The following is a 22637-nucleotide window of genomic DNA, read 5'->3' on the forward strand; positions in this document are numbered from 1 at the left end:
GTGCCAGGCAGTGGGTTATACATTTTCACATATATTACCTTTAACAGTCCTTAAACAATTCTAAGAGCAGGGTACTGTTATCATTACTATTCCCATTTTACAGGGGAGGAAACTGAGGCTTAGAGGAATTAAGTAACTTGCCCATGATCACAAGGCAGCTAAACAGCTAAGCTAATGGTCCACTTCCAGAACCCTCCTTAACTGCTGTGCTGCAATATCTCCTGCAACATCTGTCCTTTAATGAACTTAACTGGAAAAGCTCACCTTGTTCTGTGTGCATAAAACAAACACTATTTACCCAGCATTCTGATGGGAGATGTTTTACAGTAGCCAACAGGAACCAATGAGGAACGTGGATCCAGGGACTTTTGTGCTGCAGAAGAGGAACACAGCCACAGACAACCCATAGCTTGGCCCAGAGGAAGATGGTGCTACCCTCCTGTCTTCAGACTTCCCTGGCAGGGTCCCCTCATTGGTTGAACCAGACATCCAGAGTTCATGGAGGTCAGCCTCCAGAAGCACAGAAGAGAATGAAGGAATTCCCAGGTGGCTCTGGAGGGGCAAATGGAGAATCCCCAGCTCCCCAACCTCGGTGTCCAGACCCACATGGATTCCCAGGGCCTGGGAATGCCAAGTCTTGGCTCCTGCAGGACTTGACAGCTCTCCACAACTCTCACCTCTTCCCAAAGGACAAGATCTGAATGGGCCAAGTGGGGCACTGTGAAAGCTTGGGCCACACTGCAAGCCCCTCCCTTGGCCCTCTCTTTGTCCACCAGGCTGCCAAGGGAGGAAAACCAGGCCAGGAAAAGAATTGGCCCCCCCTCATCCACCAAGACATCTGCACCTCTGCCAGCACTCTGGCATCTCGTCCATGATCTAATCATGGGCGAGGTCAGTAGGTCTTTATTTAGGCTGGGGATTCAACTGTTTGTATGGCAGATGGCTCAGAGGGTAAAGCATCTGCCTGCAACGCGGGAGACCTGGGTTCGATCCCTGGTTCAGGAAGACCCCCTGGAGAAGGAAATGGCAACCCACTCCAGTATTCAGGATTCTGAAGAATCCTATGGATGGAGGAGCCTGGTGGGCTACAGTCCACGGGGTCACAAAGACTTAGACACAACTGAGTGGCTTCACTTTCAATTTCTATGGCAGAAATCTGTTCTCTTCAAGGGGAAGGAAGCAGGGCCAACAGTGAGGATGTGTGTCTGCGCAAGAAGGGAGGGGTGGAATGCAGCCTTCTAAAAACATGTTTCTGCTGTGCACACTTGCTCAGCCTTTGCAGGCAAATGTGTGGCTGCAGCTGTGGCTAAAATATGAATGAATGTCGCTGTGTGCAGGCTCATGAATGGCTGTAGATTTCTGTGAATGAATGCATTTGTGATGAAGGGTGTCTGGGAGCCTTGCAAGCTGGGGTAGTGGTTTGCAGGTGCCTGGTTGGCTGGAAGCATCCACTGATCAGTGTCTTTACCACAGTCTACAGACTGCGCTGGGTTAGGGGCAGAGAGGAACACTGGATTTTCTCGTAGCATCTCCCTGTTGCTGCTGCTACTGTGGCAGCACATGCCATAGGCACTTGCCTTGCCCTCCATGAACTGTCAGAGAGGAAAGAGGGGGAAAGACAAGGAAAACCACGTGGTCAGTCTGTCATCAGTTGAAGGTTCCTCCAAACCCCAGAAACTGTCCTTAGATAAACTCTGGCCCTACTAGCCCTCAGGGCTTCTCCTGGGTCTGACAAGGGCCAGATGCACTCCACTCCCCTGACCTACTAGCCTGGCATAATAGAATTATGCATTTTCTGTCCTGGTCTGAAAATTTTGAGGGTGACAATATCTTACCTCTGTCTCTCTCTCCCTCTCTCAACTAGATTTCAGGGAGTGAAGGCAAGGGCCTCATTCTTTTAGGAAATAGTGATAAGCACAAATGATGAGGTGATGAGGCATGGGAAGCCTGACTTTGTGGGTGTATCCAAAAAATTAAAGGTCCTCTTAATTTTAAGTCTTAATTTCAATACATTATGGATGCTTGTCCTCCACCCAAGACCCCCCACAACCCTTGTCATCCAAATGCTTTCCAAGAGGGCCCCTGTACACAATGGGCCTAATTAGTCCCCTCATTAACAGTCTCAGCAGAGGCTAAAGACTGAATGGGTCAGAGGCACAAGTGCGAGGACAGAGGGTCAGAGGGAGAGAGTTGGGAAGCAAGAAATGTGGGCAATGGCCTCTATAAATTGCTTTCTCTGAAAATAGAGAAATCCAATATCCCCCCTCCCCAAAGTTTTGAGAGTGACACCTGTCACCCAACTTGCTTCTATGTGGGAGGCACTCTCTATGTTCCTGTATATAATTCATAGGTATGTAGAAAAATGTACGGTTGTAAAATAGTCCAGTTAAAAATGTACTGTGAACTATGTGAAGAGGGTGGTGGCTCCCCACCGACACACACACACAAAAGCAGATTTTTAATACATGCAGACTTTAATAACATAATCTAATTATCAGGTTGAATATTTAAGTCCCCCCAATTAAACTGAAACCTGTTTTGGTGGGCTGCTATGCCTTTTCTGCCAAGCAACCAGGAGAGGAAGGAAGATCCCAGAGCCTTTACTGTGTCTGCTAAGTGTGAATGTCCTGGTGCTTTGTGTTTGTATGAATGGGATGAATAGGGGTTGCATGTGCTGGTCACAGGCCACGTGAGACACGTGGGGTGGGAATTATATCTTTAAAAGATGAATTGGGAAAAAAAAAAAAACGATAAAGTGTGAATGGCATACATCTTCCCAGGGCGCCCCCTCTTCTCTATTACCCACCACCACGATGAGTCGCAACCGTTTTTATTAAAATTAATTCCTGGCTTTGCAAATATCAATAGATCGATATCTGCACTGTGTTCCACCCTTCACCAGGACCACACTGCTAAAAGCAGAGAGCTGCAACACAAAAGATACCGCAGTCAGCTCAAGCAAGGGGTTATTTTTAGATCAGAAAAAAAGAGAGGAAAGAAAAAAAAGCAGTTCTGGGTTTTTGCAATCTAATTTGGTCCCTTTTCTTAAGGGGAAAAAAAATCCCATCAATGGCATTTTCCATACAATCTGATTTCTATTTGGCTCCTAGAAAAAGAAGAAGAGATCTGGGGCTGAAAATTCTGGAGTTTTATGGCTGATTCCAGCTAGTAGCCTTTCTTCACCAGGCTCCAACTGAATTAATTTGATACTATTTTTGAAAGTCAGTGTTTCTAAGGGAGACCTAATGACGCACTGACGTCAATGCAGGTCAATAGCACACACTGCTGGAACTGGGCGTGCTACACCGAGCCAGAGCTGGAGCCTTTTCAAACAGCCCCAACTCTGCAAATATCCCAGCTTTGCAGGGGAAACAAGCAGGGTTTGGTAGGCGTTGAGACCCCCCACCACTCTTTCTGAACACCCTCAAAATCGATGCATCTTTTCCTGATGCAAAAAAAAAAGGGGGGGGGGAAGAAAATCCAAACATATAATCAGACGCACTGCAGTGCAAAAAAAAAAAAAATAGAGAAAAAAAGAAAAAAAATTAAAAATCATACCTGTCAAAGGAACCATATGTAATCCGCACACACACATTTACGCTCAAAATGCAATGCATATCATTAGGGTCTGTCTATATATAGCCCCCGAGTGTGTGTGCATCGGGACTTAGTCCCCAGACGAGGTTTTCAAACGTGGGTGATGAGTTCTTGCTCTGATCAGTTACTCAGGAGGTGCCTGAATGTGTGGGGGTGGGAGCGTGGGAGGGGGGCTGCCTCCTCTCTCTCCTCCCGCTCCCCCTCCTTTCTTCTCTCTCTCTCTCCCCCTCCCTCCTCGCTTACCTCGCCTCTCTCCCTCTATCTCTCCCTCATTTCCTTTCTTTCTCTTCTCCCTCTCTCCTCCAGTCCCCCCCCACCCTCTTTCTTACTCTCCCCTCCCTCTCTCCTCTCCTTCTCTCGCCCTCCCTCTCTCTTCTCCCTCTCCCTTCAAGTCTGGCACTGAACGCGAACTGTTTTGCTTTGCTCCGGGAAGAGTGCAGACACAGAACGTGAAATCCCGAGCTTTTTTTTTTTTTTTTTTTTGCGTGGTGCATTTAAAACGCTTCCTTATTTATATTACCCTCATTCCCTCACCTCTCCCACCCCCTCACCAGCCTTTCCAAATTTCCCTAGAAATCTCTATAAAGCGTGCGGAGGGGAAAACATTTGCACAAAAAGTGAAGGAGCTCGCCAAGGTAGGTTATACCATGCACTGTCTGTGTTTGGCTTTTGCAAAGTTTATGATGTCAGTTGGTGGATGTTTGGAGGAGTAGAGCTGTATGACTGGACATGATTACTGTCTGTTTCATTGAACAATTATGTTCCTACAAATCGACTAGACTTCTTGAGCAGGTTTTCCTGGGGTTGGGTGTGTGTGTGTGTGTGTGTGGTTTTTGCAGAGGCATGCCAGTTGGAAGACAGTTCTGTGGTGTCAAAGTGGGGAAGGGATGCTGTCTCCTCTCCCCCTTACCCTGATGTTTTGTGTGTGGGTGTGGGGGGGGCGGCATGGAGAGGGATTCTGTAGTGGGAGTTTGTTCACTTTGTCATATTTGGGGTTGATTCTCATTCACTAAGTGTCTTCATTCTTGTCATTATTTTGCACATGCAATCTTAGTTCAGAAAAGGCTTCATGAAGTCAGAGCAAAGTGGGGGTAGGGTGGGGAGATGGAGAGAGGGCACGGTGGTGGTGATAGTAGTAGTTACATTTCTTGCATAAAGAATTTAATCTATCATCCCATAATTTGGAGAAAAGCTACGTCTTTAGTGGGGGCCGGCAAAATAATTTTTTTAAAAAAATCCTGAATAGCAGGTAAAATGAAATTAAAGACAGAAAAACACCCCAAACCACCACGTTTCTATTGCAAGAGCAAAAACTGCTACAGCTCACAACCACCTGTAGAGGGAAATCTCTGTGCAGGATTTCTTAGGGCCGGTTGTGTGGAGGAAAACCGCCGGAAAAAAGCGCCTGGCAAACTTTGCAGCCTGAAGCCCGGAGAGGCTGAACTCCGCAGGGCGGAGGGTTAAACCGCGGGGGCGGCGGCGGCGGCGGCGGCGGAGGCTGGCGCGCGGCCAGGGCCTCTCATCGCCTGGGAAGCCGCGGCGCTGGCCTCCGGGCTCTGGGGGGGCTGGTGCTGGGATGGGCCCAGCTTGGAGTGGAGAAGGTAAATTAACGGGGCGCGGGCTTGCAGGGTGTGGGCAGTGGTGCCGCGGGGGGTGTGTTTTGGGGGGCGTCCCGTGAAGTGAGGAGCCGCGCCCTGCCCGGTGCCCTGCGGAGATGGGGGGTCAGAGGCCGGTGTGCCCCGCGGAGCCCTGGTTTCCCCGCGGCCGCACAAAGCAAGGTGGTGACCAACAAGTGTTATTCTTGAGAAGATTGATTCTGACAGAGACTTCAAGGGGTTCTCTAATCTGGGTAAATCCACCGGGGCTTCATTGTGTTGTGGCAATGAGAGTCCTTCTTTGTGAGGAGGGAGAGCTTGGGCAGGGGAAGTGGAGGGACAGACAGAGGGGACTTTTTGCACATCAGTCGTTTGACCTTGGGGGGCGGTGAGCAGAGTTCAGGTCCTCCAGAGGGCTGAAAAGGCCAAATGGGACCCCTTCTCCCACCCCCACGTCTTTCATCCTGAGCTTTAAGTTTAATGGGGAAAATTCAGCGCCTGGTGTTGGTCAGACCTCGTCAATGGGAATTCCATGTGTCTGAGAGCAGGGTTTTTTTGGTGGTGTGTTTTTTTTTTTTTTAATCTCTGGAAGCAGGCAGCACTCTGAGCACTAGTACTGTATTTTCCCCTGCAAATGATCTTCTAGGAAAGCTGAATCACCTCCTCTCTGATGAGCAGCCACTTCTGGGAGGTGGAACACAGGTCTCTTCTGAGGGGGGTGGGGGCGGGGAGTCCCCCCACTACAATCTTTAAATATAGACGTCGGGGTGCCATTTGAATGTCTGGTTAAAATGCACTGGGAAATATGGAAACAATAAAATGCAATGATTCTTTGGTAGGCTGGTGGTGGTCAAGACCACCCAGTGGGGGGTGGGGAAGGTGCTTCTAAAGAAGTGAGTTAGTGACTTTTTCCTCCTGGGGGTGCTGGCAGGCTTACCAGATTCTCATGAGAAGTGAATCTCTTTCAGCAGATGGGGTGGGGGACTGGGGAAGGTGCGCTTGGAAGTTAGAATTAGCAGTCCCCTTGCTACCTGTTGGCTAGCATAACCCAAAGGCGTAGAGATGAGGTGGGAGGTGAGATGGGGACACAGACTGGGCACTAAGCCTGCTGTGGGGAAGAAGCGCCAGGCAGCTAAAGGGAGCGAGTAGATGGCGACCCCGTCCTTCCGGACTCGCTGGTGCCGAGTAAAAAGAGGTCAGCGGGCCTGACATCCGCTCTCCACGTCACTCAAGGGCCTCGTTCGTGAGACTGTCTCCTCGTTTTTTGGTCCAGGGGTGGAAGGGGAGAGTCTTTCACAGCCCCGGTTGCTCGTGTCACTCCTTTCAGAAGAAGTCGAAAACCCTCTGTTCTCGAGGTCAACAGGTGTTTGTCTTCCTGTGATATAAAGGGAGAGCAGAGTGGTTACAGGAGAAACTGGTCCTGGAAATAGAGCCATGTGTCCCCCCACCAGCCCCCACACCCGCCCGGATAGCTCTCCACTCTCAGCGGTGGTCTCTTGAGGACCAAGGCCCAGAAGGACCACATTCACCCAAGCCTTAAAGGTGTTGTCAGTCAGGAGTCCTCCCCACCCCAACCCCGCCGCCAAGACCCATGTAAACCCACCTCTCTCAGGTTCTAAGAGGTGCCCGAGCCCACATCACACGCAAACACTTACGTGTGGTGTACGTGTACAACGTGTGTCAAGACCAACCACAACGCACCCAAGTGTGCATGCGTGTGTTTGTGCACGTGCAGAGTTGTCTCCACCCGTGAGCTCACGGACAGCATGGACTCTCTTCACCTCTGTCGCTGTGTGAAGACGCCAACGGAGAAATACCACTTCTGGTTTAGGGGTGGATCTGACGTCCCTGAGTATATGTGGTGAACCGGAATTTGCCTGGGGTTTCCTCATATTCATTCAGGAGTGTCAGTTCTCCCTGCGCACGACGTTGGAGACCACTGTTACTGCAAATGGATGCCCACCTGCTTAGGAGAAGAATCAAGTCCAAGTTTTCCGTTCATTGCCTTGAATTAGCCCTGGTGCTTTGCCTCTGTTTCTCATAAGAAAAATAAGGGTAGGAGCAGGGCCAGCGACATAACTCAAGGGGCCCAGTAAAAAAATGTAGGGCCCCTCGTTCAAATACGCAGGAAAAAAGTGTTATTAAAGGTACTAAAATATAAAGCTTTTTTCCTTAAGTCTCTCTCTTGTCATGTTTTTTATTTGCTAGTTTCATGTCATGCTAAATAAAAATAAAATTTTCATTAGCATGAATTTTACCATCCATCTTTATACTGTGCAATGCTAGTTTTAAATGAAAATATAGGAGCATTTAATTCATTTGCAGAATCACTGAAATCACACAACTTGTATCCCATAGGTCATACCTGCATATGTGCTTACTTATTACCAGCTCACTGGACACGTTGAACAAAACGAACTCAGCTGCTTTCATCTGACTTCTAATATGTGAATGTTCTACCAGCATCTCTGACTTCAGCTTCATGATGAGGAAGGAAGGAGTGGAAGGAGAAGCAACTGTGGACTGCTGTAGTGTCCGCTTTCTTTCCATGCCATCCTTTTCAGCATAGGTGGTTGGCAAATAGAGGAAAGGAACACGAGTAAGAAATGATAAAGTAGGGGTCCTTGGTCATTAGTATTTCATAGAACCCCAATGCCTTATTTCTACATTCAAGCAAGTTCTAGTTCCAACAGCAGGACCTCTTGATGTTGTCCATGCCCCCCCCTTCCTCATACACTCACCTTTGACTTACTTTGCATCTCACTGGGCTCCCACTGGAATTTTGTGCTCTTGGGGGAACTGCCAACCTCATGGGGGCAGCGAGGAATGGTGAACACATATATGGTGCGTGTCTTCCTACTCATGCATTCTCCTGCTGAGCACAGGGCCATGTGTGTCTACACAAGTTGCACACCCGTGAAGCCAGCCTAGGCAAGAAGTCACCCAGATCCTAGACTGGGAGCACTGTTGCTCATTTTCCCTCCTCAAGCAAATAATCCATCTGCAGCAAAAACAGCAACAACAAAAACAAAACTTCACTAGCCTCCATCTTTCCTCCATTGGGGTTTCCTCCTTCTCTAACCAAGTCTCACTCTGTGAAAAGCCCACCACTTGCTGGTGAGGGTGTCACAGCTTTGAAGACAGAATTCATCTGTTGATATCTCCCTAATTTTGCTGAAGCCTTGGGTTAGAGCCCAGGCCTTAGAAATGAAGCATCTATCCAAGTCCCACCCACCACTTTTGAGGTTGGCTCCATCAAGCAGATCTTCTGCCTGATATGTACTTAGTTTTCACCATCCACAATCAAATGAAAAAATACTTAGCTTTGCTTCATGAGACATTTTGCTATTATTTACTACTTGATCAATCATTATTTACCTCACCACTGCTCCAAAGTCTTCTCAGGGATCTCTTGGGCTAGTGTGACAGGTTCTCAGCAAAGACTTTGGTAATACATTCAATTGATGTTGACGTGGGAGAATTAGAGTTCAAGGCTCAAGGGGTCAAGAGGAAGAAAGACTAAATTCCTGATGGACTCTAGAAGCAAGGCAATTTTTCCTTCCTTCCATCATCAACTGCCTCCCTGCTTCTTTACCTTGAAGGAGCAAAGCTAGAGGGCACCTCAGAAATGTAGGGTGGACTAGAATGGAAATAGGATGGCATTAGAAATTCATCCAGCAAAGAGAACGAAGACACTACTGACCCTCCATCATTGGATCGGGGACTTTGAGACTTGAGTTTTTCAACCTTAATCTAGTTTTTCTTTTTTTTCCCTGGTCCTTCAGGTGACAACAGCACCCTTTTGTGAAATATTTAGCTTGGACTTAGCTACTGAGAATACCTAGAAAGAAGAAGAAAAGGAATTACTCTGATTTATTCTTTTATATAACCTTGACTAGGAGGCTGCTGCAGCTGCAGCCCAACTTAGTGAACTGGAAGACCAATCAATGAATAACAATTTGGTGTTTGTGAAAGAGCCTGGCACAGTGCTTAACCTGTGGTGGGTGCGTAATAAATGCGAACTGACTCTGAGTGCATCTGATTATTGTGACAGTATGTTATAGTGAAAGAGCCATGGATTTGGCATCAAACCACACAGATTCAAGAAATCGAGTGGATGTATGATCTTGAACAAATTATTTAGCTTCTTTGTGACCTGCTTACTTCACCTAAAAAGTGGGACTGTGTGCGTGCTCAGTCGCGTCCAGATGTCTGCATAGCTGTGGAGCCCACCAGGCTCCTCTGTCCGTGGAATTTCCAGGCAAGAATACTGGAGTGGGTTGCCATTTCCTTTTCCAGGGGATCTTCCTGACCCAGGGATAGAATCTGCTTCTCCTCCATTTGGCAGGTGGATTCTTTACCATTTCACCACCTGGGAAGCCCCCCAAAGTGGGAGTGTTCACATTATAGTGTCTAATGTATGGAGAATGAAAGGAGAAGTAGCTTATCTAAACACACTCTCTTCTACATACATGATACATGAATCTACACATATTGTGCACAGAAGATGTTAACATCTTTTTTTAAACCGTGCCTTCCCCTCTGTCTCACCTCACTCAACTGTAGAGGTAGACATAGAGCTCTGGTAGGCTAGACTCTCATAGTGTCCTGAGTATAACAGCAAACAGTTCAGGGTTTGCAGCCAAACAGACCTGGGTTCAAACATATCTTGGCACTTGTATTTCATTGATTATATGACTTTTCATAAGGTTATTTAAACTTTCCAAGTTTTGGTTTCTTGACACTTTAGTTCAGTCGTTCATTTGTATCTGACTCTTTGTGACCCCATGGACTGCACAGCACACCAGGCCTCCCTGTCCATCACCAACTCCTGGAGCTCACTCAAACTCATGTCTGTTGATTCAGTGATGCCATCCAACCATCTCATCCTCTGTCATCCCCTTCTCCTCCTGCCTTCAGTCTTTCCCAGCATCAGGGTCTTTTCCTATGAGTCAGTTCTTTGCATCAGGTGGTCAAAGTATTGGAGTTTCAGCTTCAGCATCAGTCCTTCCAATGAATATTCAGGACCAGTTTCCTTTAGGATGGACTGATTGGATCTCCTTGCAGTCCAAGGGACTCCCAAGAGTCTTCTCCAACTCCACAGTTCAAAAGCATCAATTCTTCGGTGCTCAGCTTTCTTTATAGTCCAACTCTCACATCCATACATGACTACTGGAAAAACCATAGCCTTGACTAGACGGACCTTTGTTGGCAAAGTAATGTCTCTGCTTTTTAATACGCTGTCTAGGTTGGTCACGGCTTTTCTTCCAAGGAGCAAGCATCTTTTAATTTCATGGCTGCAGTCACCATCTGCAGTGATTTTGGAGCCCAAGAAAATAAAGTCTCTGTTTCCATTGTTTCCCCATCTATTTGCCATGAAGTGATGGGACCGAATGCGAGTAATAATAGTATTCACCACAAAGAGTTATTATAATTTATTGAGTTATTTGCAAAGGTTTTGGCACATGGCAAAGGATCTATTACTGTTATTTTTATTGTTATCTTTATTATTATACCTATGGCCACTGACGGGCCCACGGAAGCATCAGAAAAGTGACTTGGGTAGCATCTTCTCGTGGCCCAGTGTGGGATGGCATCTCCACCATGACTTCCTTTCCTGGGTAGATTCTTCCTGTTCTGAAGCCAGTGTAGTTGTTCTTAGACCTTTTCACATACATACTCAGGTATGCTTCTTGAGAGATGCTGGGTAAAATCTACCTTCCCTCTTCTTCCCCTACTGAAAGTCAAAGGAACTATTCTCATTGACCCTGCCAAGCAAGGGACAGGCCTGGGATCTTCCCTGGACCTTTTCCTTCAGTTCAAAGCCCATAAACCCTTTTCTCCCAGCTCCCAGTCCTAAAAGTGGAGGTGTCCAGGTAAGGAGAAAGGGTCTCCATCAATACTTAGCACAAGTCTGGACCTCAAGAGTCTGTGTGTAAGAAGATCATCTGCATTTGACTCACTGGAGCTGAGGGGCAAGACTCAAGTCTCCTCCTTTCCACTGGGCCAGATGTTCAGAGTTCTTGGACATCGTGAGAGTCCCTCAGTGATTCCTTGGGGGCAAGGATGACCATCTACTCCTCATCCAGGTCTTGATTTTCAATGACCTCATTCTCTAATAGAGAACAGAAGAAAGTTATAACTTACCCAGTCCCCATGGCCTCGTCAACATCGTGGAGGGTCTGGTAGGCCATATATTTTGTTGTTTAGTTGCTCAGTTACGTCTGATTCTTTGGGATCCCATGGAATGCAGCACTCCAGGCTTCCCCATCCTTCACTATCACCTGGAGTTTGCTCAAATTCATGTCCATTGAGTTGGTGATGCCATCCCAACATCTCATCCTCTGCTGTCCCCTTCTCCTCCTGCCTTCAATCTTTCCCAGCATCAGGGTCTTTTCCAATGAGTTGGCTCTTCACATCAGATGGCCAAAGAATTGAAGCTTCAGCATCAGTCCTTCCAATGAATACTCAGGGTTGATTTCCTTTAAGATTGACTGGTTGTATCTCCTTGCTGTCCAAGGGACTCTCAAGAGTCTTCTCCAACACCACAGCTCAAAAGCATCAATTCTTCGGCACTCAGCCTTCTTTATGGTCCAACTCTCACATCCATACATGACTACTGGAAAAACCATATTCTAGGCTCAGCAGATTCAGAGATCTGGATCCTGCTTGCCACCATGGCACTCACAGTTCAAAAGGTGAAAGAGGCCTTTAGCAGCCCACATTCTCCTCTCAGTAAGACTTATGCCCACCCTGAGTTCTTATGAACTTATATAGCCCTTGCCTGACCAACAAGCCACCATAGGCTTCCTTTCCCTGTTGCAGACTTCTATGTCGTGTGTCCCACTATATCAGGAACCCTTTCATCAATGAGTTTATATGAGCATTTCAGTGGGTGTGGATGTATCAGCTGAAAAGAAAAAAGTGCATCTGTTAAGATCCAGGTTTTAGTTCCAAGGACTTGGTTATGCTTGGGGACAAGGCCAGGTTTTTATGGGCAGTTCATACTCTTAGAAGCCCACAGGCTGATTATGTTTGAGTTGTCAGGTTTGAGAATTATAGGCCTTATCCAGACCACCATACCTTCGGTATTAGGAACAACCAAGTCTGAGAAGGGAGTGGCTTTGCAGGGAGTGGCTTCACCTACCCTCACTCTGGGGCAGCAGTTAGGATCCCAATTCACTATGAGGGTGATTTGCTTCTACTTAGTTTTCTGTTTTGAATTCACTTAGATTTAGGAAACAAAAATGGTTCAGGGAGGTGAGGTAAGAGAAAAGGAAAGAGCAAATTAGCCACTATCCCTCCCTGAAAACATTTCTTTGACCACTTCCACCAATGCAAGAGAAGTTCTCTTGCTCTATGTTAGCCTACGGATGTCTGAGCTCTCAGACTCTTATAAGCTAACCACCCCCACCACCTGTGTATCTGGTGATCTGGATATTTGGGGACAGAAATCAATGAGTTCATTCCCTAACTTGGCCTGTGAAGTGAAGTCGCTCAGTCGTGTCCGACTCTTTGCAACCCCGTGAACTGTAGCCTACCAGGCTCCTCCGTCCATGGGATTTACCAGGCAAGAATACTGGAGTGGGTTGCCATTTCCTTCTCCAGGGGATCTTCCAGACCCAGGGATCGAACCTGGGTCTCCCTCATTGTAGACAGAGGCTAATACCATCTGAGCCACCAGGGAAGTCAACCTGGCCTGTGAGCTGGCGTAAACTGACTCTCCCTCCAGGCTCTAGTTCCTGACACAAGTTAGAAAAACATCTCCATTTCTTTTCTAGAATGCGGGGTCTTGAGTACTAGTAGCCTCCCTCAGCAGTAAGCACTGTATTCTCTTATCTGACCCCCCAGCCTTCAGACACCCCATGATCAGACAGCCTGACTAAACCAGGAGGCAGTTGGGTTCCCATCCAGTCTCTGCTGCCCTAACCTCGTGGACTTCATGATTCACTTAGCCTCTTTTGACCTCATCTCTAAAATGAAGGGTCAGGGTCCGCACACCCTATAATTTATGCAATCTTATGACTGTTGCTCAGAGAAAGTTAAATAATTCTTGCCCTTTTGGAGTCACTCCAGTATTCTTGCCTGGAGAATCCCATGGACAGAGGAGCTTGGCAGGCTACGGTTCATGGGGTTGCAAAGAATTGGCCACGACTGAAGCAACTTAGCATAGCGCAGGAGTTCCTAAGGTGTGTTAAAGCTACTGTTATCACAGTCTTCTTCTATGGTGCTGGATCGAGTGGTCAGGGGGTCCCCAGGCCTCAGACAACAGGTTTCTATGGGCCCATTAGTCCCTGTGCTATCTGGTCTTCCGCACACTGTCCACAGCAAATGCAACACCAGACTGAATATGGATCCCTTTTCATTTGAGACCTATGCATGCTCAGACCCTCCCCCACTGACCCTACTGGAGATCCTTCCATGAGAAGGAGAAAATCTAGCACGGGGCTCAGAGCATAAGCCAGACAGCCTGGATGAGAACCCCACCTACTTAAATAGCCCTGAGACCTTGGACAAGTTCAGTCACCTCCCTCTTTTCTCATCTGTAAGATAGGAATAATACTGGTAGCTGCCTCCCAGGGTTACTGTGAGTAAATGGAGCTATGTGAAGTGCTTAGGACACTGCCTGGTGTATATAGTGGTTTCCCTGGTGGCTCAGAGGGTAAAGCGTCTGCCTGCAATGCAGGAGACCTGGGTTCGATCCCTGAGTCAGGAAGATCCCCTGGAGAAGGCAATGGCAACCCACTCCAGTACTCTTGCCTGGATAATCCCATGGAGAGAGGAGCCTGGTAGGTTACAGTCCCAGGGGTCACAAAGGATCGGACATGACTGAGTGACGTCACTGGTGTATAACAGGTGCTTGGTTAATTCTTACTGGTATTATTAGTGTTTCCCCCATTCTTAAGGCATCTGTGTCCCTAATACCCCATCCCTTTAGGTCCCTTGGAAGACTTCCAGGCATTTGAAGGCAATTTCAGGGGAAACAAATATTCTGTAACCAATTTGGCCCTGGAAGGCTCCAAGCAGGATGCAGATGAAGCAAGTTGCAGCCCAATGAAGGCTGGCTCCTGCTGAGGAGTTGGTGCCTCTTGTTTAAGTGAACTGGGCCCCAAATCCCTAATCAGAATGAACTTGTCCTGTGCATGAGCTCCAGATATAATCAAAACATTAGTAATTCTCCTGTTATTTATAATCCAGACCAAAGTTTTCTTTTGATTTGTAACTGAACATATTTCAAACCAGTTGGAACAAATTTGCTTATACTGGTGGCCCAGAACAGCAAGTTATTCCATGAGTCAAAACGTTAGAGACGAGAACATGAGAAGACAAGGTAGGAGGGACTTGAGACAGACCTGAGCCTCCTGCCTGCCAGTGGTTCTCGGGCTCTTCAAGACAGTATCATTTTTTTTTTCTCTTATCATCAGAAACCCACCTTCTCACTGGACGGCTTCCCTCTGTTGACTTCAGGAGAGGAGGGTAGTAGTAACAGTCAAGCTCATGGGGTAATTGAAAGCAGGGCCTTTGTCATCTCGGATTGAAGAGAAGTGCCTCCTTTGATGTTAGCTATACAGCCTCTGTTTTCCCTACCTGGTCCAAACCTCTGTGTCAAAAGAGCCAACACTGAACCCTTAACCCTTTGCTGGGCAAACAGAGCCCAGCAAAGTTACAACTCAGGGTAGATGGAGTCATGGCTTGAGAGCTGCTGATATAAACCATTACCTACTTCTACCCCCGCTACAGATTATTCTTAATGGCAGGTCCCAAACAGTCTTTTCTTTTCTGGCATAAGGCTTAAATAATTCTACTCTTGAACTAGGTCTCCAGCTGTCAGTCTTCCAGCTCATCCCCAATTCTAAAAATCGAATGAAATTTCCAAAGATGTAATGAGTCCCATTTGTTCTCTGCAGTTTGGTCAGGTGTCAGATGGATTATCTTAGAGAGAGAAGAGGAAGGCAAGAGCTTCATTTTGGTGTAATTGTTTCCTCCCAAGACAGGGCACACTTACCCCATGGAAATGAGGCAATGCAACGAAAAGGAACATCAGATACTTCCATGGGGCCTGAGGGGAACTTGACAAGGTGTGTACCACGGCCCAGGCTGCCCTTACCCTTGGGAAAGTCCCTGATGCTGAAGGGAACTGTTGTCTGTTCTGGAGAATCCAGCTAGGGCTCAAAGAGGGGGTCACTCTGTATTTCAGAATATAGCTAACACACTGAAACAGCTCTTTGGCTCAGGGCAGGTGATTTCCCCTCTCCAAGCCCCAGCTTTACAACTGCAAAATGGACACTGTAAAGGTACTGTTTCACTAAGAATGGGATAATGTAGGCATACCTCTTAGCACAGCACCTGAGGCTTGTCAATATTCAGTAAATACCAGCTGTTGTTATTCTTGATAGTGAACCAGCAGGAGGAGGGAGAGGAGCACTCAGATGTTCTTAAGCTTCCTGAATGGCAAGTCTTCATCTTATTCTGGGTTCCTCCTGAGCTCTGCATCATTCTGTAAGTAGGTGAGGCACAGAGCCCCCTTGGGTACCCTTTAACAAAGGAGGCCACTGCTGATCAAAACCACACTGAGCAAATGTTAATTGAAAGAAAGACTGGCAAGATCTCCCGCCATCTCTTGGGGCTCCTACTATTACATTGATTAACTATGAGCCAGAAAGTAAGTGTGGGGAATAAAGAAGTTTTTTCCCTTGATAGTGGGCCTCCTGGTTGACCTGAGGGGTCTGAGCAGAGAAGGAACTGTGGAAAATCTTGTCTCAGAGGCTCAGCAGAGTTCATCTTGCACCTCTTGGCAGCATTTTAGGTCTTTTATCTGAGAAGGTGTTCATGCCCATCACTGAGTTCTCAGGTGCCTGCATTTAAAGGCTCTTCAGCATAGGCAAGGACTGTTTCCTTCAGCCTGCTGCTTCAGAGCATCCAGGTTCCATGATTGCCTTATAACAGGCTTGTAATGAGGACTTCTGGGGCTTCCCAGGTGGCCCAGTGGTAGAGAATTGGCCTGCAGATGCTGGAGACACAGATTCTGTCCCTGAGTTGGGAAGATCCCATGGAGGAGGTAATGGCACCCTGCTCCAGTATCTTTGCCTAAGGAATCCCATAGACAGAGAAGCATGGTGGGCTACACAGCCCATGAGGTTGCAGAGTCGGACATGACTTAGGGCATGAGCAATAAGGTCTTTTAGGGACTGTGATCTTTTAGATTTGATAGACAAAGTGCCTGAAGAACTATGGATGGAGGGTCATAACACTGTACAGGAGGCAATGATCAAAACCATCCCCAAGAAAAAGAAATGAAAAAAGGCAAAATGGTTGCCTGATGAGGCCTTACAAATAGCTGAGAAAAGAAGACAAACAAAAGGTAAAGGAGAAAGGGAAAGATACATCCATCTGAATACACAGTTGCAAAGAATAGCAAGGACAGTTTAAGAAAGGCTTCCTAAGTGAACAATGAAAAGAAATACAGGAAAACAATAGAATGAGAAAGACTAGAGATCTCTTCAAGAAAATTAGAGATACCAAGGGAACATTTCATGCAAAGGTGGGCACATTAAAGAACAGAAACAGTATGGACCTAACAGAAGCAGAAGATATTAAGAAGATGTGGCAAGAATAAGCAGAAGAACTGTACAAAAAAGATCTTCATGACCCAGATAATGACGATGCTGTGATCACTCACCTAGAGCCAGACATCCTAGAGTGCGAAGTCAAGTGGGCCTTAGGAAGCATCACTATGAACAAAACTAGTGGAGGTGAAGGAATTCCAGTTGAGCTATTCCAAATCCTAAAAGATGATTTAGCACTTAGCTGTGAAAGTGCTGCACTCAATATGCCAGCAAATTTGGAAAACTCAGTAGCAGCCACAGGACTGGAAAAGATCAGTTTTCACTCCAATCCCAAAGAAGGGCAATGGCATAGAATGTTCAAACTATCGCACAATTGCACTCATCTCACATGCTAGCAAAGTAATGCTCAAAATTCTCCAAGGTAGGCTTCAACAGTACATAAACCGAGAACTTCCAGATGTTCAAGCTTGATTTAGAAAAGGCAGAGGAACCAGAGATCAAATTGCCAACATCCACTGGATTATAGAAAAACCAAAAGAATTCCAGAGAAACATCTACTCCTGCTTCATTAACTATGATGAAACCTTTGACGGTGTGGATCACAACAAACTGTGGAAAATTCTTTAAGAGATGAGAATACCAGACCACCTGACTTGCCTCCTGAGAAATCTGTATGCAGGTCAAGAAGCAACAGAACCAGACATGGAACAACGGACTGGTTCCAAATTGGGAAAGGAGTATGCTAAGGACGTATATTATCACCCTGCTTATTTAACTTATATTACATCATGCAAAATGCTGGGCTGGATGAAGCACAAGCTGGAATCAAGATTGCCGGGAAAAATATTAATAACCTCAGATATGCAAATAATACCACCCTTATGGCAGAAAGCAAAGAGGAACTGAAGAGCCTCTTGATGAAAGTGAAAGAGGAGAGTGAAAAAGCTGGTTTAAAATTCAACATTCAAAAAAGGCATCAGGTCCCATCACTTCATGGCAAATAGATGGGGAAACAATGAAATCAGTGAAAGACTTTATTTTCTTGGGCTCCAAAATCACTACAGATGGTGACTGCAGCCATGAAATTAAGACACTTGCTCCTTGGAAGAAAAGCTATGACAAACCTAGACAGCATATTAAAAACCAGAGACATTACTTTGCTGACAAACGCCTGCATAGTCAAAGCTGTGGTTTTTCCAGTAGTTATGAATGGATATGAGAGTTGAACCATAAAGAAGGCTGAGCACTGAAGAACTGATGCTTTTAAACTGTGGTTTTGGAGAAAACTCTTGAGAGTCCCTTGGATTGCAAGGAGATCAATCCAGTCAATCCTAAAGGAAATCAGTCCTAAATACTCATTGGAAGGACTGATGATAAAGCCGAAGCTCCAGTACTTTGGCCACCTGATGGAAAGAGCCGACTCATTGGAAAAGACCCTGATGCTGGGAAAGATTGAAGCCAGAAGGAGATGATGAAATGGTTGGATGGCATCACCAACTCAATGGACATGAATTTGAGCAAGCTCTGGGAGATGGTGAAGGACAGGGAAGCCTGGTGTGCTGCAGTCCATGGGGTCGCAAAAAGTTGGACATGAGTGAGTGACGGAACAATAACAAGGCACTGTGAATCTCGATCTTTGTAGGGAGAGGATGATTAGAAAACTAGAGAACATTCAAAATTCCACGGGCTGGAAAAGTGTTAGCTTCAAAAGTCTCACCCCACATCTTCTGGGATCAGCCCTAATAGGAAATTTCTATTCTGGGTAGCCCAGAGCCCAAACTTGGCATGGGACTCAAGCTGTCTCTGAAGTACAATAACCCCTCCCTGCCTACTCTGAAAACAGGACTGGGTCCAGGTCTTTTGATGAGGGCTCCAATTTTCTCTAAATAAAAGATTTCTGGTAGAGAAAAAGTTCCTGGCCTCTGAGCAGAGATTTGTTTTATAGAGAAATGAGGTAGACCGGGGAAGTTTTACTTGGGAGCTCCCTCTACTGGCTCTTTGGTAGAAATTCCATAGCAGTCATTTTGCCCTGCCCTGTGGGTAGCAATTTGAGGCATCAGAGCTTCTTGGTGCCTTGAACCAAGGAGAAAATAAGATATCCTGAGCCACCAAGGGGGATGAAATTCCAGAGGCTGGTTTCTTCTGCCTCCTTCATAATTTCATTTAACATTTACTGGGTGCCAACTCAATGCTAAGCATCTTACTTGCATGCTCTCATTAAATACCACAATTGCTTGAGGCAGCCAAGACCTGGGGATATGTAAATAACTTGCTGGCATCACCAGAGACTAGCAGACCCCGCCCCTCCGTGACATTCATGGTTCTTAGAATTTCCCTGAGACAGAGCGAGAGAACTCAAGAGAAGCGAGGAGCAAGGGACAATGTGAAACTGGAAGTGAAGCTTGTTCTTATTACCTGATATGAATAGGTCATACCTGGTTCCAAGATTGTTCCATAAACTTCCTGGAGCTAGAGCATTCTGAGCCTGTTTTTCTGAAAAAAGATTCAGTCCATAAGGCAATTACTTACATAGCAATGCTTGTCCAATCTGTGCTCTCTGAAGCTCAGATAGAAAAAAGAAGAACTGCCACAATGACTAAGAAGAATTTCCATGACAGAGGTGAGGCCTTTTAAAATTGTGGCGCATGTTCACACCTGTGTTTTTAAAAATAAAATCCTGTGAGGTAGGGCAGGTAGCAGTACGCACATTTTCTAATTTGGGAATTTCAGGTACCAAGTGCCGTGTTCTAGATTTCAACTGGGAGCAAATGGCACAGTCAAGACCAGAATCTTCACTCGCAGCTCAAGTTCTGACTTTCTGGTTGATGTTAGTTGAAATCAAGGTTCTTGATCTGGCTTTTTAACTGCAGGTAATAAAGATCGTGAAACCACCTCCTTGATTTACACACAGATCCTGTCCTGAGTCACTTCTTTCCCTGTTTCAGGTTGGTTCATGATTGAGCTCCCTTGATACAGAGTCATTTGGGAATTTGGAATTACACAAGCCACTTACCTTTTTAAAGTTGGTCACTCACCAGCCCACATTTTCAAAGTATCTAGGTCCCTGGGAGAATCCCACATATTATTTCAACTTTCCTGTACCATGCAAAGGTGTAATCCTTTTCACTTCACGCAGAACCTTAAAGCATTTTTCCACATTGATTCTTCCTGGACATTTGAGATACGGGTAAGTCATAGGATGGGACTTCCCCAGTGGCTCAACAGGTAAAGAATCCACCTGCAGTGCAGGAGATGCAGGAGATGTGGGTTCAGTCCCTGGGTTGGGAAGATCCCCTGGAGGAGGAAACAACCTACTTCAGAATTCTTGGCTGAAAAATCCCATGGACAGACTATATGCAGGCTATAGTCCAAAGGATTGCAAAGAGTTGGACATTACGGGGCATGCACACAAGTCATAGGATCCCCATTCCTCTTTGGATTGAGTGATGCTTTCCAGTTTCACTTCTGTGTCTCTAAATCTACACAGTGGGGCAGCAGTCACACCAGATATTACCTACTTGCCCTACCCCTGTCTCAAGACCTCCTTCTAGCTGCCCCTTTCCCAGTAGGCAGAGTGATGTCATAATGGGGTCAGAATGGTACCTGCTGATAATAACACAGCAGATGCAAGAGTAGGCTTACTGCAGCACCTCCTGAACAATTGGGCTGTCATTGTCTAAACAGAGTGGTTGGGTTAAACATATTTGTCTATGATGTAACCTCCTGGCCCTCAGCTACCAGTGGAAGCAACTCTTTCTGGTTTGACCTGGTTGATATCACAAGCTCTGCTTTGCCAGAAATGTGACTTCTTGATGAACAGTTGGTCTAGATCTACCAATTTGGAGTGAACTCATATTTGGCCACCTGCTGGTAAGGCTGAGCATCCCTTTACCTAACTGTAGCCGTGAACATCTGGCCCTCGTGCCTCTGCTATGTCCAGAGAAACCAAAATGATACCACTGAAGGAGAGGATGGGAGAACTTGGAACTGAGCGCTCACGAGGAGCTCTGAGTGATGGAATGTAGATTGCTGACACCCTTTCCCTTTCATTCTTGCTATTATAGGAGCGCCAGCGACCAAGAGGAGACCAGATGAGTTTTCAAAGCAGTCCTCAGACACCCAGGACACACCTCATCCTTTGCCTCGTGCTTTCCGCAATTTTGCTGCTCACATTCATCTTCCTCTTAACCCTCGCCATCATCACCCCTTCTTGATCACCATCCTTCCTCCATTCACTGTCTACCCAGCTCTTTCTCTGAGGTGCCCCTCCTGGGGCAGTGGCTTTGCTCTTTCTTTGGCAAGTTCCCCTCTGAGTTATATCCAGATGGCTGATAATAGTTTCCCTGTCTCCTCCTCCTGCCTCGTGCCAGAATCAGCCCAGTACTCAGCCCCCCAGGTCAGGGAAACCACAGCAAATCCTACCTCTTCCAAAATGAAGTTTCAAGACTCTCTGGCAGAGCAGTCTCACTCAATGAAGGTACCCCAGGTATCTGAGAGTGATGTAATTGAAACCAGATGGAGGCACCATCAATCCATTAATCCTGGTCATATAGAGTGAAAGAGCTTACTTAGGACTGATTGAGAATATGGGGGGTAAGAAAGAAAGAGCCCCAGAATTGGACTGCCCCTAAATACAGGATGAAATCATCTCAATTTTTTTTCTTCAATTAAATTTACATTTCATTCTACCATATTGTGATGGCTTCACTCTAGACATTTTCATTTAAGATCCAAGGCTTTTCTTCATGGGTTTTGAGCCACAGGTTCCTGGATGGTGAGGTAAGTGACATTTGCCAGCACTGTCTAGGATGATTGGTAATGATCTCGGAAACCCAGGGCTCATGAGACAGGTCTGCCTGGTTAGGCTGTAAGATTTTGTCATTTATTGGTTTCTTTTGACCTGAATACCCCTTGGGGACTCCCCAGCCCTGACACAGACATTGGTCCAGCCTCACAATGTTAATCTAGACTCCACATAAAACAGACCCCCTCCACCCTGCCACCACGACCACCAGGATTAACCAAATCAGAATTTGTTGAGGTCAGAGTGCTCTCTCCCAATCACTACAAAAACTGTGGTTCTCAGTAAACCCGCTGTACTTAGAAAATATATTTTCTCTCCCCCAGTTTTATTTCCACTTCTAGGGGTAAGTTAAAAACCATTGGCAGATGCCAGATTTTCACATGTGAGCTGAACTATCTCCTCTCATGAAAAGATTCAGACTCAGCTCATTAACTCATAGCCTTGCCAATAAGTAAAAAAAAAAAAAAACAGCCAATCCAGCGGATATGTTAGGCCTTTCTTCCACTGCTCCATGGCCTGTATTTATTAGACTAGGACTTAAAGAGATGCAAAGCCCATTTTTTACTGTTGGACTATCAGATATAGCAATCCAAGTCTCACAGAGCAGCAGCTAATTTCAAGACTGCTTTAATAATGATAAAAAGTTCAGCTAATTTGAATTCCATTAGATCATCCCCTCCCAATGAATTTGTGATTGAGGTCTCTCTGCCCTCAGAGGTAGACAACTGTCCATCAACGACAAGATCAAGGCCAAACTCACACAGCTATCTTGAAGCACTCCTCTTATTATTATTTATTTTCTCCCCATGATGATCCAAAGTTCCGATTCTTTTCTATGTAGCTTCTGCTAAACTAAAGCATGCTGGTGTCCTGAGTCCCACCCCACCCTACTGCTTCAGCCTCAGCCCCTAACATGTGCTTGCTCTGGCTTCCTTGTCTTTGCTTAGATCCTTACCATGAAGCCCACTCGAGACACTCCCGGGTGACCCTCTAGGTCCCAATTCTCCCAAATGTGCCTTTCATCTGGCAATGCATCGGAAAGCCTATCATCTGGTTCTCCATGCAGTTCAAGTG

General features: G+C 46.3%; 2 long non-coding RNA genes and 1 other non-coding gene across 10 annotated transcripts; 2 read left to right on the plus strand and 1 right to left on the minus strand.

Moving 5' to 3' along the window:
- Nucleotides 1–5392: 5392 nt before the first annotated feature.
- Nucleotides 5393–20301, minus strand: LOC104974316 (uncharacterized). Of its 8 annotated transcripts, none has more exons than XR_009490708.1 (5): nucleotides 15525–20301; nucleotides 14626–15125; nucleotides 7934–12102; nucleotides 6848–7748; nucleotides 5393–6567 (listed from the first exon to the last, which is right to left on the minus strand). It is a non-coding gene; the product is annotated as an uncharacterized lncRNA (long non-coding RNA). The 8 variants fall into 8 exon arrangements; XR_009490710.1 differs by having other exon boundaries at nucleotides 7934–8193; nucleotides 8896–12102; nucleotides 14626–20301; XR_009490711.1 differs by having other exon boundaries at nucleotides 7934–8193; nucleotides 8571–12102; nucleotides 14626–20301.
- On the plus strand, nucleotides 7017–7115 carry MIR670 (microRNA mir-670). Its single transcript, NR_030994.1, has one exon. It is a non-coding gene; the product is annotated as a microRNA mir-670 (primary transcript).
- Nucleotides 20302–20383: 82 nt separating the features above from the next.
- LOC104974315 (uncharacterized) lies at nucleotides 20384–21452 on the plus strand. The gene is made up of 2 exons (XR_003029508.2): nucleotides 20384–20629; nucleotides 20824–21452. It is a non-coding gene; the product is annotated as an uncharacterized lncRNA (long non-coding RNA).
- Nucleotides 21453–22637: the final 1185 nt, after the last annotated feature.

The sequence above is a fragment of the Bos taurus genome, chromosome 15, assembly GCF_002263795.3.
Source record: "Bos taurus isolate L1 Dominette 01449 registration number 42190680 breed Hereford chromosome 15, ARS-UCD2.0, whole genome shotgun sequence".
Classification (NCBI taxonomy): domain Eukaryota; kingdom Metazoa; phylum Chordata; class Mammalia; order Artiodactyla; family Bovidae; genus Bos; species Bos taurus.